This window comes from Rhipicephalus microplus, chromosome 5, assembly GCF_043290135.1.
Source record: "Rhipicephalus microplus isolate Deutch F79 chromosome 5, USDA_Rmic, whole genome shotgun sequence".
Taxonomy (NCBI): Eukaryota; Metazoa; Arthropoda; class Arachnida; order Ixodida; family Ixodidae; genus Rhipicephalus; species Rhipicephalus microplus.
The window spans coordinates 30,492,946-30,510,191 of record NC_134704.1 but is presented as its reverse complement, the minus strand read 5'-3'; the positions used below and the strand labels follow the sequence as shown (position 1 = coordinate 30,510,191).

Sequence of the window (17,246 nt, the reverse complement as noted above, 5' to 3'; positions counted from 1 at the left end):
ACCTCGGCTCAAAATGAGGCTCAACGTCCCAAAACCACCATATGATTATGAGAAACGCCGTAGTGGAGGGCTCCGGAAATTTCGACCACCTAGGGTTTTTCAACGTGCACATGGGCCTACACCATTTTCGCCTCCATCGGAAATGCAGCCGCCACGGCCGGGATTCGATCCCGCGACCTGCGGGTCAGCAGCCGAGTACCTCAGCCACTAGACCACCGTGGCGGGGCAACGGGTGGGCTTTTAAACACCCTCTCGTTTCGCGATTCACATATCTTGACACCTGGCGCGATTTCACGCATCTGCCGCGCAACATCATAATTGCCTGTAAATTGTGTATTCCCTATATATACACTAGAAGTAACCCTGGCGCTATAGTGTCTATGGGAGCTCCAACGCACGGCGCTCCAGCGAGCACGGGAATGATGGGTAAATACATGGATTTCCCTAGTCTTCGTACTTCTGGCTCCGTTTTGGGTTCGCGTGGCGCGAAGCTATTTTGTCACGAAACAAAAATCAGCAAATGTTCAGCAGTTGCGCTTCACCGCCTGAATATCTTAGGCTTGCCATTTTAAATCGGCTCGCGAAGTTTAAAATGGTTCGTTCTTTGCCTGGAAACGTAACCTAAACACAGAAACTAATGAAGCCGCAAGTGCGATTCAAGGCCCGCGAGTACAAAGAGTAGGCAAATCTGTGTTCTACCCATCATTCCCATGGTCGCTGAACGATCGCAGCGCCACAGTCCCCTCTAGTTAATTTTAGGAAACTCTATGCCTAAAGAAGACTCCTCGCCTTGCATGACATTCATACAGCGGTTTTTTTTTGTCTTTTTGAAGGCATTTCCAGCAAGGCTCATAGGTCGAATCGAAGCGAAGTTTTATCTATCTATCTATCTATCTATCTATCTATCTATCTATCTATCTATCTATCTATCTATCTATCTATCTATCTATCTATCTATCTATCTATCTATCTATCTATCTATCTATCTATCTATCTATCTATCTATCTATCTATCTATCTATCTATCTATCTATCTATCTATCTATCTATCTATCTATCTATCTATCTATCTATCTATCTATCTATCTATCTATCTATCTATCTATCTATCTATCTATCTATCTATCTATCTATCTATCTATCTATCTATCTATCTATCTATCTATCTATCTATCTATCTATCTATCTATCTATCTATCTATCTATCTATCTATCTATCTACTTGCATCCGTCTCTACTTTTCGCTGACGGACAACGCTGATGTTTCGCTCACAACCAACGACGTCAACACCGTCACTGACACCAAAGTGTCTGCGAAATGACCTCTTTAACGCTACGCGTCAAATGACAAAAAAAAAAAAAACGGAGAAGATGCCGTCGTCCGTTTACACAACAGAAGGAATATGACGTCAAACGATCAGAGCGAGAGAGAGCTAGGTTTCGTATCGAGGGAAAAAAAATGAAAACACCACACGCAAGCACGATGAGCGAGCCCGCTTGTAAATGGATGGGGCAACCATGTACAAGCCAGTCTGTGTGATGTATGCAGACGGGGGACTAACCGTTCATTGGGCCGATAAGGTTACACAAAACGATTTTGTTTGCGCGCAAACTCAGCAATACGATGACCCGTTCTCGTCATTTCGGTTTGTTTATTTCTCCTTTTCGCGTGTTGGGACAGCGTTCGTGATGTTCTCCCAGATCAGGTTCATGTGTAAACAGCGCTTCTTGCACACACATCTGTAAATAAAGGCAATTCCTTCGTGATGGATGACTGATCCAGGTACAAGTTTATGGGGCAATACCTGTACATATTGATACAATTTCTGCACATGCGAGTCGTATTTGTGCGTCGTGTGCTTGTATAGACTTTTTGTCTTCCCTGCGTTTTTTTGTTTTTTGTCTCTGTCATTCTTTCAGAGTCGTATATTGGATTCCAAAAACACCACTTGCTCTATAGAGGTCTGCTCTTTTTTTATATATAAATAAGTATAAGGAGAGGTCGGTCTGAGTTCGTGATCCCAGCTATTCCACCTCTTTTGCATAGTGGTGGTCGTCTCGAAGCAGAGAACAAGCGCAAAACTGTATTTTTAATTAATAAGCGCCGATTCGAAATACCTCTTTACTTTAGCTGGCAAGGCTAAAGAAGCCGCACTCGCACATTGTTCCTTCATTTCGTCAATTTTATGGGCTTCAACGATTTCACGCGTAGTGCTATCACGGGCCCTATTGAGAACACAGATGTTTTGAAACATTGGGGTTCAACCACCGCCCTTTGACATTGAATTACAAATAACTAGACACAGCCTTTTCTACGCTGTACAGGTGTTCCATAAGTATTTGGTGTACGCACCTTCCACCTTGTGGTGCGCTATAGCGATATCAAGCCCCGCCGCGGTAGTCTAGTGGCTAAGGTCGCGGGATTGAATCCCGGCTACGGCGACTGCATTTTCGGTGGAGGAAAAAATGCTGTAGGCCCGTGTGCTCAGATTTGGGTGCATGTTAAAGAACCCCAGGTGGTCGAAATTTCCGGAGCCTTCCCCTACGGCGCCTCTCATAATCATATGGTGGTTTTCGGACGTTAAACCCCACATATAAATCATATATAGCCATATCAATGATGAACTCAAACCTACTAGCCCGGCAATGTGCCTCAGCAAAGAATTATTCACCAACACGATGTATGTACATCTTTCCTTCCTGATAAGGTTAAGCTTTAAAAAAAAGGAATAAGCTCCCAGGGCCTTATGCATTAGCGTAGATTAGTCGAAACCAAAAGCTTTGTTTTCTTTATCATTGGATGTATCTTTCCTTCCTCGCCCCTCTTCGAAAGAGTTCTGTGCCTAACGTCGTTTTGCACTGTCCCCAGAATGGGAGGCATTGCAAGAAAGAGAAAATCAAGGGAAAGGCAGGGAGACTAACTAGGTCACACGCGGTTTGATACCCTACACGAGAGAAGGGAGAAAGGGGAGAGAAGGAATATAGGAGGGGAAAATGAAACAGAGCGAAAGTAGCACGCTTGCATCGAATAGCAAGCACAGCAAGCTTTCTGCGCTGCTTCCGTGGTCGGCCCAACATTTATCAAGCAGTGATGCCATGTGATAACGCCACGATGCGACATCATAGTGACTACGCGGACACTGGTGATCTGCGGCGTCATCAAGACGTCATGTGGTGACGTCATCGCGTGATGATTTTTTTTGCATCAATCGTGTTCACGCTGCCCACGGTCATTTTTTGCGTTTGATGAGGCATCCAAGGTTTTCGCCTTAAGAAGTGAAGACGCAGTAAAATAACAACCTCGGAGCAAGTTTGAGTGAGCGACCATCGAATAAGCAAAAACACACAAAAAAAAAGAAAGCATAAAAATTAACAGAAATCTCAGTATTACATATTGCACCGGGATGACAAATGAAGCGAGCTGTCGGCGGACCCCATAACTTTGCGGGCGAGCTCACATTCTGGTCAAGAGAGCGGCAACGCCTGTCTCGGGGTGTCCTGCTCAGCCGAGAAAGTTTTCCTGAGAGAGAAAGGGCTAGAATCACGGACGACGTCCACACCCGCGAGGACGACAGCTCGTCGCGATCGGCGCTGACAGGAAATTGCAGCGCGGGCGAACGGATCTGTTGCAACACGGGGTCTGCTGCTGCACTGTAGAATTTCGCAATAGCCATAAATAGACACGACGCAGTTGGAGGAGGCACAATTTTGTTTCTATCAAGCTGCTTTGTCATTTACAGAGCCTCCAACACAGGGACGTAGCTTTGTAACATACGGTGAACTGAGTTTGAATTTAGCTCGGTATACAGTGTAAGGCGTGACGTTTTTTTTTAAAAAAAATTAACTAGAAGGGACTACAGCACTGCGATCTTTGACCACTATTTGAATGACAGTGCACGAATTTGCCTAGCCTTTGAGCTCGCGGGCTTCAAACCCACTGGTAGTTTTGTTTATTGCTGTCACGGTTTCGGGTTTGTATCGAATAAAAGAACGGAGGCTGGGTTGAACTTCGCGACCTGAGTTGAATTGGTAAGCCTAATAGTTAAAGGTGGTGAAGTGCAACTGCTGAACATTTGCTGATGTTCGTGCCGTGAAAAAGCAACTACGAGCCAATCGAAGTGAAACAGAGCCAAAATAACGACGATTAGAATATTTTGTGCGCTACCCAACATTACCATGAATGCTTGCTGAAGCGCCGTACGTTACACTAGCACGCAAATTTCCTATAGATAGTGTACTTATAGGAAACTCTACGGTGTAACGCACCCGAACTCGCTTACTTTAGGGGGGCGGGGCACAACAAAATCCGCACGCAGGTAAAATTTTGAATGTTTGTGCAACTAAGTGCTGTCATGTAGTACTTTTTCGATGTGATTTTGTTAACGTCACCAAAACACGTGGAAGTCGGCGTCTGCACGAAATCTCCGCACCATTTTTTTTGTTTTAATTCGTAAGTACTACGTCATGTTCTTCGTACGAACTCCCTGTATACAGCCATGTTACTGTCCGAAGGCTGAACAACCTTGGGCTATATTTAAACACCGCAGATTTTGCGGAAAATAAGCAGTTGGTAGCACGACGAAAACAAAGAAGAGGGCAATAATGAAAATTTGTCGTACTTGGTGTTTTTTTTTCATATTTCATTACCCGATCTTTGTTCATTAGTTTTTAGTTTAACTAAATGCCATCTCCTAATATCACCTCCCAATTGGGCGATACTATAAGTTCGCACTAATACTTTTTGGTAGAAAAGCTAGACGAATAGGTCATCCTTTGTATAACCTTGTATTTTTGCCATCTATTTTTAATATTTACAGACATGCTCTATTCGATACCCCGACCAAATACATTTTAAAGATTTCGTGCGGCACTAAAAGGAACAAACAGTACTCCCAAGGTCAGTTGATGACTTCTGATTAAATGGCCCCGGTATTACCTTCACAGAAAACATGCAGTCAAAGCTTAGACTAAAGAGGCACGAAGTGGAGTTAGTATACAGTCGTGAGGCTTTCTTCCAAGTATACACCGTGTCTCACCGAACGAACCGTGGTCGGAGCAACGGAAAAGCAGGCACCAGTAACGACAAAACCAACGTAATGCATTTATGCTCGGGTTATATACTGCACTCGCGATAGGAATATGCGTTAGTCTATCCAGACCAGAAGAACGGTGACATGGAAGAGAATAGATGGCGGCATAAACTACGGAAAGTGTACGGGAAGTCGAGTAAGAATCTGGTTTAGAAAGAGACGTTTAATATGTGGCCCGCTGGCTTGCCAATTTTTCTGTCATCTTAATGGCGCGTTTCTCGTCGCATGAATCCTTGGAAAAGGCACATGTTATGCACTATACTGCATCTCGCAGAGCTGAGGCGTGACCATCTTTCAAGATGACATACGCGGAGGCAGTCTTTTTTTCTGCAACAAATAAAATTGCCAGAATGTTTACTTTCGCCTGACAAGAGACAGAAACGCTCCTATATATTGCTTTCACGTTAGCTAAAGTGGACGTTTGGGCGACTTGGATAAAACACAGCCTCTGTATTCCACGCTTTTCTAAACGTGCACTATATATTCGCGTTAGGTTATATTGCGTGCTTTCCTTTCTATTACGTTCTTGCGGTAAGTGCAGTATACGCATTGCTAGAGGCAGCATTGAGCCGCTGAGCAAATTAAGATAGTCAGAACTTTTATTTCGAACTTCACGCGAAAAACGACAGAAAGCGATGTTCCGCTAAAATGCGGGCTTTCAGTCGTGCTTCGATCGAGACTCGAAGTCCCAGGCGACGGTGTTCAAGTTCTCGAAAATAAGCGATGCCTGGAAGCACACAGCAATGGAAGTGAAAAAAGTTCTCTTTCCCAGTGTGAATGAAGTTGAATCAAACGAAGCTCGTTTCGAATCAAGACAAGCGTGAAAAACATCAAAAAAATACAGGGTGACAAAGACGTACAAATTGCGAAAGAATACTCCAGTAACAGCGTTCGAATAAAGCCATATTCGCCATTCTGTGTTTTTTTTTGCGTCAGGAGTTCATCAAGTCGTTTGTCGCATTTCGGTCCTGGACAATTGGTGCCGTTAGAGAAGTTCCCACTTACTGTCGACTGAACTGCTTCGCGTGTCGAGTTCCGGCGTTGATTTGTTGCGACAGCGTCCCTCTCAGAAAGAACCGTAGCAATTGTCAAAAACAAAACGAAATGGTAGTAGAAGAATGACCACAACGAAGGAACCGCGCCACTCCAGCGGAGGCGTCGCATTCGATTTTCCAGCTGTGTTTCCCGCGCGTTAAACATCCACTGGACTGACCAATTTTGTGTGCGAGAGAAATACTGCGCTGACTTATGCAGGGGGAGTGGAACGGCTTTTATGAGTGCGACGAGAGAAAGGGCATGTTTTTTCCTACCTCGGGCGGGAATACGTATGAAAAGTGCAGTCGTTTTCAAAAGTTCCTGCAACATTGCGCTGTTCCGTCTTTTCTTGAACATTACGACAGGTGAATGTAATCGTTCTGGGCATTTCGCTCAATAATTACCAAGCAGCCTTGATGCCACAATAATATCTTACTACAATCTTCAACGGTAGAATGATGATATCTTACTACAATATTCAACGATATTCAACAATGATATCTTACTACAATATTCAACGGTAGAATGATTTCAATTTTCTATTGGCTTGTGCGACTATTCGACCATTTCGAATATTCGAATGAATATTACGCTATTCGCATTTGCTTCGATTTAAATTTGAATCTGGAAACTTTGGGGTATTCCAAATGAACGAATAGACATATAGTACTAAATAAACTGCAAGTAACCTGTTTTGAATAGGGTGTTGCCGCAGTGAAGGAACGCTAAACTGCGAATGCACCCATGCAAAAAAAAAACGAAATAAATATAGTCTCAAAATAGTATTCGACTATATTTTGCTTTTAGTCTCTAACGATATATACGCTCGGTACCTTCGAGTCACCAACCACGCGCGAGTACTTTCACTGGTTGACTCAGCGTTTATGACAAAAATGTGGGGAGCGGAGTTTCAAAGGAATGAAAATCAAGAAGAGCAGACGGTTATTATTTTTGGAGAACATGCGCCGGCAGATGTAGTGTAAATATTTCAGAAGTCTTCGTGTATACACATTTTACAGCTTGTTTCATTCACTTCGATCGTTGCTAAGCAACGCAAGACGTCACCGGCCGTAAAGTGGCGTTCGATGTCTATACGCCATCATGTCGAAGTCATAGACATCCGGTAAACACGAGCCGGAAGTGACCGCCTGTCACGACGCGACGTCCTTGATGACACCACGAATACCTCGACTCGATAGCCCTCCCGAGTATGCGTCGGATGATTGCGTAGAAATACACTGTGTCGACATGGCGATATAATTACACGCGCCGTACATGCTCGCCGTTGACACAAAAAAAAAAATCGATTCTACACGTTCTTTATTATTTTCCTGCCTTCGGCCCCCTAGTGGTGTCATCAAAGCCGAATCGAAGCCCTGCTCTGCTGTGTCTACAGACGGCGCTAGTAAAACCGCGCAGTGCTGTCCGAACAAGTATGCCCCGTCTCACAGGATATGTTATGCGTGATGCAGAAGAAACGCCATGTACACAAATAACTCGACGAGAATGAGTAGAATGCCAGCTTGAGTAGGTTGCCGTGCTTTTATGAATTTTTTTGTACTTTTCGTGGTTAGCATGCTTATGAAGCATCAATACACAAACACGTTCCTAGTGAAGCAGTGTTGGGAAACACCAATGAATATAATATTATTTATACCGATAAAAATTTCCATACTGAGTTGCATGAAGGCCTGGCGAACAAAGCAAGTTAAGCGTAAAGCAATCTTCGAATTAACTAAAATGTTACTCATTAAAGTTATCGGTAGATAGCGATGGAATATTGGACGAATATGCTGACAGGAAGACCATTCTGCTTCGTATTGCGTTCATATCTCTTTAGATGTCAAAAAAAAAGGAAGCTCTACGAATTCAGTTTGTTGACTGATTAGCCGATGCCATCTCTGAATTTAAAAAAAAAAAAGCAGAAGTGCTCTATATTTGCAACACTACAGTAATATCGAACGTGGCTATACCTCAATCAGGTATATGCAAGTTCGGTGACACTGTAGTGAATGTAAAAGAATTTAGTAAATATTACTAATAATAGTTAATAAGAGGCCTGTTTTCTTTATACAACGGTAAAAATAGTATAGGCGAAATTTTATGTTCTGATGTGATACCAATTAACACCAAAAACTTCTTAAGTCTAGGACATTAGTAAATTCCCTCACCCCCTCCCCTCGCGGACATTTTCACATCTCATGTAGTATCGCACTGCCTCTGAGATCGGTGAACTTTTGACCAAATGACCATGCGAGCCGCGCCGCGGTGGTATAGTGGCTAAGGTACTCGGCTGCTGACCCGCAGGTCGTGGGATCAAATCCCGGCTGCGGCGGCTGCATTTCCGATGGAGGCGGAAATGTTGTAGGCCCGAGTGCTCAGATCTGGGTGCACGTTAAAGAACCCCAGGGGGTCGAAATTTCCGTAGCCCTCCACTACGGCGTCTCTCATAATCATATGGTGGTTTTGGTACGTTAAACCCCACATATCGATCAAACAACCATGCGAGTGTGCCATAAGAAGTTGAATTGCGATGGCGTCATAATTTTCGTTGGTAATAGAACGTGACATCATTGATAACATCTTGTGACGTAATTCCATTGTTGCGTTGGAGCTTGTTGTTAGTGGCAGTCAGGTTAACAGCGCTCACGCAGTTTAAAGTTGCCTTAAGCTATAGAAACGAAATAACTTATAAAAAAATCCACGCACGCGCACGACATATGTAATCACACACGCACACAAATCATTAGGTGTCCGACTACCTAATGATACACCCGCGGGATCGATTTGGAGGGAATGCACCACTGACTTTAAGCGATATCGATTAGAGAGTCCCCGAGTTGCCCAGTTGTCGCGAGAATATGCGATGCATTCATCCATTTATTTTTACTTTTTTAATAGTAGGCATTATACACCGTGGAGTGTCATTTTCCCGCCGTAAGGAATCAATGTCAAGTATTGACGCAAAGACTATTATACTCTGTTTAGATCGACCCGACTGCGTTCAGCTTACATATCGTTTGATAATTAGCAGAAACTGAGTTTCAGTGGGTGGAAGTCTACTGCTTTTGGCATCAATGCACGTCTTTGCACGGCAGTGGAACGCCGCTCTCCGATGTTAGAGAAGAAATATCTGGCATAAGAGCTCATGTAAATTTTGTCTTTCACGGGAAGGCTTCAGTTTACAACGGTACGCCACGGCTAGGTAATAACGACGGGCATGTTTAGTAAAGTGAAGCTTTGTTCTAGTTAGTGTTGCATAACGAAAGGGAAACAGCGCAAAATGACACCGACAAGCGCCCACTTTTAACCTAAAATTTTGAATTTTAATTGAAAGTCAGCGCTTGTGCGTAGTGTTTTCTTTCGTACACGTATAAAAAAAAACAAAACCCGCATGTTTGGTGTGAAAAAGTAGCGTAATGCATGTCTAGTATCGTAAGCGGAATGGTCTTTACGGAACTGACAAACGAACACAACTTGATTGCGAAACGGCGCGAAAGAAAAATAAACTATCAAGAGAAGCGTGTTCGCACACGTGATGTGCGCATGCTCACGTTAAATCAATCGCAAACCAAAAACGTAGCTAGGGCATTTTTTTTTTCTGTGTGTGCGTGTGTGTTGAGGGTTGGGGGAGGTGACGAAAAGATGAGAGCTCCGGGCGCTCTTGTGTTTGTTGTTCGCCCATGTTTGCACGTACGAAATAATCTTTTGCAGGATTTGTTTTTTTCTTCAACTCTCTAACCATCTCTCTCTCCCTCTTTTCCTAGACTCCGTCGACGTCGCAAACGTATTTTCAAAGTGTTAGAAAAAAGTTCAAAAACAAGCCACCTCCTAAGCGCATCGGAACGCAAGTGGAAGCTTAAGCTACGTTGACGGATAAACGAAACTAGTCGGTAAATTAAGTCAGTTTTATAACGTCGGGACTACGTAATTAACCATTGCTGGCGGCGGCAACGCGCTTCGCTATACACGCGTCACGCGAATGCAGCTGATTCCCGCCATTTGAGGAGAACGTGGTTCCGAGCGGAATATCAGCAAAATTAAGGTAGGGCAAAAAAAAAAAAAACAGCGCGAGAAACTTCAGTTACGAAAAAAAAAAAAAACCTCCAGTTCCTAGTCTGCAACTGTCTTGCGCTTGTAGCGTTTTTTTATTATTATTTTTCTTTTTTGCACAGTTTTTTGTCAGTATGAAACCCCAACTCACCCATCGCTCAGGTCTTCGAAATCAGGGCTTGAAATAACACAAAAATTTGAGGTAAGAAAACACAGCAGCAGCAGAGCTATACATTTCGTTCACGTTGCAAATGATCTTCCATTCGCGAAAGCGCTAATTTTCGGAGTGCTGCAGGAGCTTTCGTAAAAGATAGATCTTCGCTTTCTGTTTTAGACAAAAAAAAAAGAATTACACGCTTAAACTTTCAAAAGAAACGTGCCCTATCCTCCATTAGTTGAATTCGTGGAGTCGAGGCTAGGCGCACGCTTCAAATTAACGACACAGTAATTTAACAAACGTACGCAGCACTGTATTACCGTTTATTTCGTTCGGAAGTCGAGGCCGGTGATGGATGTGCATTTCAGGTTCGTCAGCAATTAGATCATTTTTTGTATCGCGCTTGCCCTCCCTCGTAAAAGAAACAAATAAGTCTAGTGTCTCGCATAGTTAGTCATTTTATCTGCTAATATCACGCTGGTATGAAACTACGGCAATATACATGACGCACAATATATGCACAATATATGAGATGCATAATTAGGTGGCGTGTAACATTTTACACCTTTACGTTCTGTATTAGACGCGCGAAAAAATTTTTGTTTAAATGTGCACAAAGTTTAAATGCGCGGATTGTTTTAATGTGCACAATGAAATGACCATTATTTTCTCAGTCTTACTACGAAGTGCACCCGAGACGGAAACGGCAACAAAAAAAAAGTGGATGGTCTTTGTAACATTATGCAAATAATTGAATAAGTATGTGTGCGAACCCAGAATGGTAGAATGTAGAGATGCAAATGGAGAACGAAAAAAAATAGGATGAATTCAGCGTTAGGGACTCCCGTATGTGCGTGTTCGTGCGTGGTTAAATCACGATAACCCAATAGTTTCGTTGGCTATTTAACACCATAAAGAAGAGGTGATAGAAAGCTGGCCAAGTTTGTAACTACGGCGTTCGTACAGGACCGTAAAACACTAGTTCACACACACACACACACACACACACACACACACACACACACACACACACACACACACACACACACACACACACACACACACACACACACACACACACACACACACACACACACACACACGCGCGCGCGCACACACGCACGCGCACAAACACGCACACACGCACGCACACACACGCACACGCACACACACGCACGCACACACACACACACACACGCACACGCACGCGCACACACACGCACGCACACACACACACACACACACACACCACACACACACACACACACACGCACGCGCACAAACACGCACACACGCACGCACACACACGCGCACACACACACACACACGCACGCACACACACACACACACACGCACACGCACGCGCACACACACGCACGCACACACACACACACACACACAAAAGCAACGTTGTAATAACACAGCAAATGGTGTCCCACGCTGCAGATTTTTTGTGCCGCGCTTTTGTGTCATAGCGCAGTTGAGAAAATAATCCAATAGAGAGCTGGTAGGGATGATTTCCTGTTGTGAAAAAGTGCGTGTTTTGACTTATTTTAGGAGTGCCTCCAAGTTGCATCGTATAAAGCAAGCAATTTTATTTTGACCCAATGGTTCATATTTGGCAAATAATAAACAAGTGTCCTATACAGCTATTCAACTTTTATGGTAAATTTAGCTGCACTGGATATGTTAGCGAATAGTGGAACACGTGCATGAGACTAAAGAAAAAAAAAGGGACTTCTATGCGCAATAGGGGCAAATAACATCTGCATTCTCGCACCTGCACTTCACATGGAATAATAAATGGTGTCCCACGCGTAAATTGGAAGTCTTGGTAACAAAATTACGTTGCCGTGTACCACCTCTTAATTTCTACTTAAACAGGTCTGGTCTGGTGCCATCCCCTCTGTGCTCAAGCTGTAACGAACCTGAACATATCGACCACTTTCTTATCACATGTCACCGATTCAAAAATCAAAGAAAAAACTGCTTCGAAATTTTATTCAGAAAATTAGAAATATCACTTGATACTCCCAATATTTTGTCTTTTGAGGCCATTTCATTGGGACATAGCGACAGGAACATCTGCGGGGCTCTCTGCGAATTCATATATAACACAAGAAGATTACCTTGCTGAGTCAGCCATCAGCTCTCGAATTTTACTAGTCACACTACCACTTATTATTTAGCTGATACACTGCAATGATTCAACTTTCAGGAGAATTTCATATAACGATTCCACCACAGATATTCAACAAATTCTATTATTTCTCCTCCCCTTTTTTTCTTTTTTTTTAACATTGCGCCAAATTAATTTCACAGTCAAAACACAGTAATCATATCCCCCTAATCTAGAAAATCTATAGGTATTTACTTGCATTAACTACCGGCTTCTTGGCCAATCCCCCTTAGTGGGTGAGAGCCACAAAAGAAAGGAACAAGCAAGCAAGCAAGCAATATCTGCATTGAAACAACGGGCTTTAGTCACTGACTATAATTAACGAAAAGAAATGCGCATAAATACAAGCCGGCTAAATACCGGTCGACAAAAGATGTGCGTACAAGGAAACGTATACCAAGATAGCAGAGTTATGCGTTGGGTATTGTAGTTTATTCTGAATGTTCGTTTTGCCTACATAGCGCAAATACGTGCGCATTTGCAACGCACAAACGAGCCCAACAAATCCCCATAGCAGCTGCGTCTTTTTCTCGGAGTCCTATCGTCACGAATGGAGAGAATGGGCACTGTCCGACAAAGAAGACAAACAAAAGCTAACAACACTAAGCTCTGAGCGTATGGGCGCATTGTCGCCCTAACGGGAAAAAGATAACGCCATTTCCATAAACTCCGAGATGCTGCATCGTAGGACAGACGGAGCGCTCTTTGATGGGTCGCGTGCCTCGTGCAGCAGCCCTTTTTTCCACTCACGCCTCGTTTATTTGTCTCTTTATGTTTCGCGTCATCCCGCTGGCCTCGACAACTGTGCTGAAGGAGTGTGTTTTCTTTCTTCTTCTGATTCTTTCTCTTCCTTGGCACTGTTACAAGACGCCCTGTAGGAGCGCTCGCACATCGTCACTGACATGCCACCCTCGAGCCTTCGCGATTCGTCCCGGAGGCCTCAGTTCACGACCCGTTTGCTTTATCACTCCCCCTTGACTCCTCTTTGGAGAGCGCCAGCCACGCCAGCTGTCGTCGTGCTTTTCCCCCCTCGGAGCAAATCGCCCGCGTCTGTCTTGGACGGACAGTTTCGTAAAAAAAAAAGACGAAGTGTTATAGCGACTGACCAAAAAGTCTAAAGCCATTTAAAAGGCAGTTTTTTTTTTCTTTCGAGAAAGAAAGAAAACGAATACTTCTACTAAAACGTGCCATCGGACGTTATTGGCCGCCGCGAACGAACGACTTTTCTTTAATTTGTGTGACACGGGTGTGGCTAGCGGAGTTCAACTATAAAACTAAGCAAACGAAATCATCATGCGGTTCGTGCTTTGTGTAAGACCGTCAGACCGGCGGCTCTCTTTTTCTCTTCTTATCTGAAACGAGACAAAGTCAAATGAATATTACAGCACGCCTAACCATCTTCCCGCCCCTTCTAAGCGGGTAATGGTCGTGTGAAGCCCGAAAGAACCGCAAAACTTACTTCCAGGACGTTCCACCGTAGCAGAGATTTAAAAGCTCCTTTTTTGTCGTTTTAGTCTAACCTCTACTCACGGTTTAGAAACTTTGCACGCATCTTTGCTTTGATAGTTTTGTCCGTATAAGACGAATCTTAATTTATGGTGAATGAGACTTTTGCTTACCACCAACCACGTACGCTTACGCGCATGTTTGCAAAAGTCTTGTACAAATAAACAAGAACATAACAACAATGACTTGTTTCGCCTACTTACATTTCATTCCACAATATAGTGAAGCCAAATAACAGGTCTCGAACCTTGCGTTTCGGCAGTGCATTGCTTTGAACAAACGTATCGATTCTCCGACTTATCACTGCCACTCTGGCGACATTTAGTGGACCAATCCGGCTCACGCTTGTGTACAGACTTGAGAGAGTTGGCAAGAGGGTTGGCATGAGTGGTTAGAAATAATTAAATATGCGTTCCTTGAAGTGAATGAAGTAAATACTAGACGGTGTTTCAGCAGCGCCCGCATGATTAGTGGACCACCACGTTGTCACCTTTCACTATAGACCTTGATAACGCTTGCGTGTAGAATTGAATACGCCTGGGCACTATTCGCGTTGCCGAGTAGCAGACACCAGTACACGCAGAGCACACATCCGTTTGATAAGCGGAAACACTCTTCAAAGCGTCACATACAGAACGATCTAGCAAGCCTCAAGCAGAAAGTCTGGTTTAAATAAAATGTCCCCTTCCCGTCGTGCTACCCTAGTGCAGGGTAGCCAACCGGATGTCTTTCTGGTTAGCCTCCCTGCCTTCTTCCTTTGTGTGCTTTCTTCCTTCCTTCCTTCCTACCGCTTAAGTTTGGTCCATGATTATATTATTGGCAACGCAGCACAGCTCTTATCTACGGCACCACTAGCCACGTGCAACTATAACCGGGAGTTGTAGGGCAAACGATATGAAAAATGATTACTTCAACGCAAACTCGACGCGGTGTTCGATGGTCAATGTGTATCGTAAAGTTTCTTTTAATATGATTACCATAAAAAGTAATCACCATTCTAGAAGACTTCAATATAGCATCATCCATAAAAATGAAACCCCTTATTTTGCTCTACACCGATTTCGTGCAGTCAAGCGACTCTGTAAAACAGCACATATTTACTTATTTATTTATTTATTTATTTTATTTATAATTCATCCCTTTCGTGATACTATAGGCCAACATCTTTGACAGTAGGAGAAATACAACGTGTGACACAAGAGTGGCATAAAAGAAAATATTGAACAAGTAAAGCGTAAATGTAGTACATACGTATCATCAACTACATTAATGTTTTTCTAGTTATTTAAAGGAGCCGAGGGACCGGAGGATGGTCAGAACGAATTAAGCGGTGCTGGTATTAAAGAACACAGTCGCTCGTATGGCGAGACCGAGCGTTACTCTACCGCAGTAAGAGGTTGCTGCGACATCCTCTGTCCACCTGAAGTGATATAAAACTGCACCTATATTGCATAAACACGGCGCTGCAAGAAATAATTCGGTTTCGCAAACTACCCACACATCTTTGACGTTGATCCAGTGGCGAGAAAAATACTTAGTGCGCTCCCACGCGTTTACATCTCGCGACACAATCGATTATCAATACGGCATGTTTTTCCAGTGACCGCTGTTGTTTATCCCATACAAGTGCTCTGCAAACTATTTTCTTAACGTCATACTACGTTTCAAGTCGTTTGAGCGTACACGATTCGATCGCTGAACTTTTTGGAACTCTTGTGCTTTTTTTGTACCACGATTTTTTCATTACTCAACCGCTGTTATTATAGAAACTCATCCGATCATAAGGATTTACCGTGTGACATCTTGCCGTAAATTTTCTAATGATGAACATGACCGTATTTGAATCTAAAAAAAAAACACGGAACCTGAATGGTAGCAGTAGTTATTGCATAATCTTAAAAAAATTTGATTAACCTTAGGTAGCGTTATTGTCATCGCTATAATAGGAAGAAAATCACTACATTAAATTAAACGCAATTGAATTGTCCTCGTCCCCTCCAATCATGAATTCAGACAGTATTGTTACGTCACTTGTTTCTATTAGTTCTTGATGCATTGTAGGATATATATATATATGAAAGCGACGGAAATAGGTTGCATGCTCATAAATTATGCTTTGAATACTATACAAATAACGTTCGAGCACACAAGAAACCTGGTTCGTTGAGAGGGTCCAATTTATAATGTTTTTGGTTGTAGTGACAAAATGATTGTTTTACCTTATCTACCTCGCGTCTCTTATGATCATATGGTAGTTTTGGAACGTTAAACTCCACGTATCAATCAACTTATTTAACTCAACATCTCTACCAAATAGTTCCAGGTAACGTTCGTGAACGAATTGAGCAAGTTTCCGAACAAATACGCGTTGTAGGAACACGTGTACAATAGCTGAAAATCAACGTGCAGAAGATAACATCGATGAACTTAAAGGTGACATCTTTGGGTGTACTAAGCGTAGTTCTTACTCTCTTTTTAGATAACAAAGAAATGAACGGCATGAGCGGACTGGTGATAGTACACACCATTAAGCGCTTCTCTCACGATCAGTGCCGTATACGTGTTTATCGATTAAATCGAGGAAACCGGCGAACACTGTTAAAAACAGGGCTGCAATTTCTACAGCACATTCGTCTAATTGAATGAGTGGTTCGTTGGGACCAAAGGTGGGCAATTAATGGTGGAGTTCACTCAGACTGCCTCACGAAACATGCCCACTCCAACTGTGGCTCACCAATATTCATTTCAATCGAACTCACTCGGAATCAAACTCGCGAAAATGTTCCACAACTAGATTCACTCGGTATCAGACTGACCAAACTATCACTCACCCTTACTCACTCAAACTTAGACTTACTGTCCAATCGTAGTCTGAGTGAGACGACTCAAGAGTGAGTTTGCCAATTTATCGTTGTGACCATTATTTAGCGTTCATGAACACACACTCCGTGCAACATGAAAGCGCGTTCATCCCTTTTCTGCTTACAACCGCTCACGTTCTGTTGCTATACGCCCATTTTGAAGTTGCAAAGCGCTTAGTGCCGGTGAACTAATGTGCTACTACGCTGGCTAAGAGATTAATGATGATTTGGCATCGACCCCGCACGAAGCGCTTCTTGCGAGATTCTTCGCACATGAAAGGACGGAGTTGTAAACGGCGCTTTAGAAAAGAAAGAAAAACCACACCGTCTTAAAGGTACGGTTGACTCGAAGTTTAAAAGCACTA

At 43.2% G+C, this 17,246-nt stretch overlaps 1 protein-coding gene across 2 annotated transcripts in view; it reads right to left on the bottom strand.

The window, feature by feature from the left end:
• The window catches only part of LOC119173937 (popeye domain-containing protein 1-B), a 53,787-nt gene that overhangs the window by 35,969 nt on the left and 572 nt on the right, over positions 1–17,246 (bottom strand). The window lies entirely within an intron of this gene.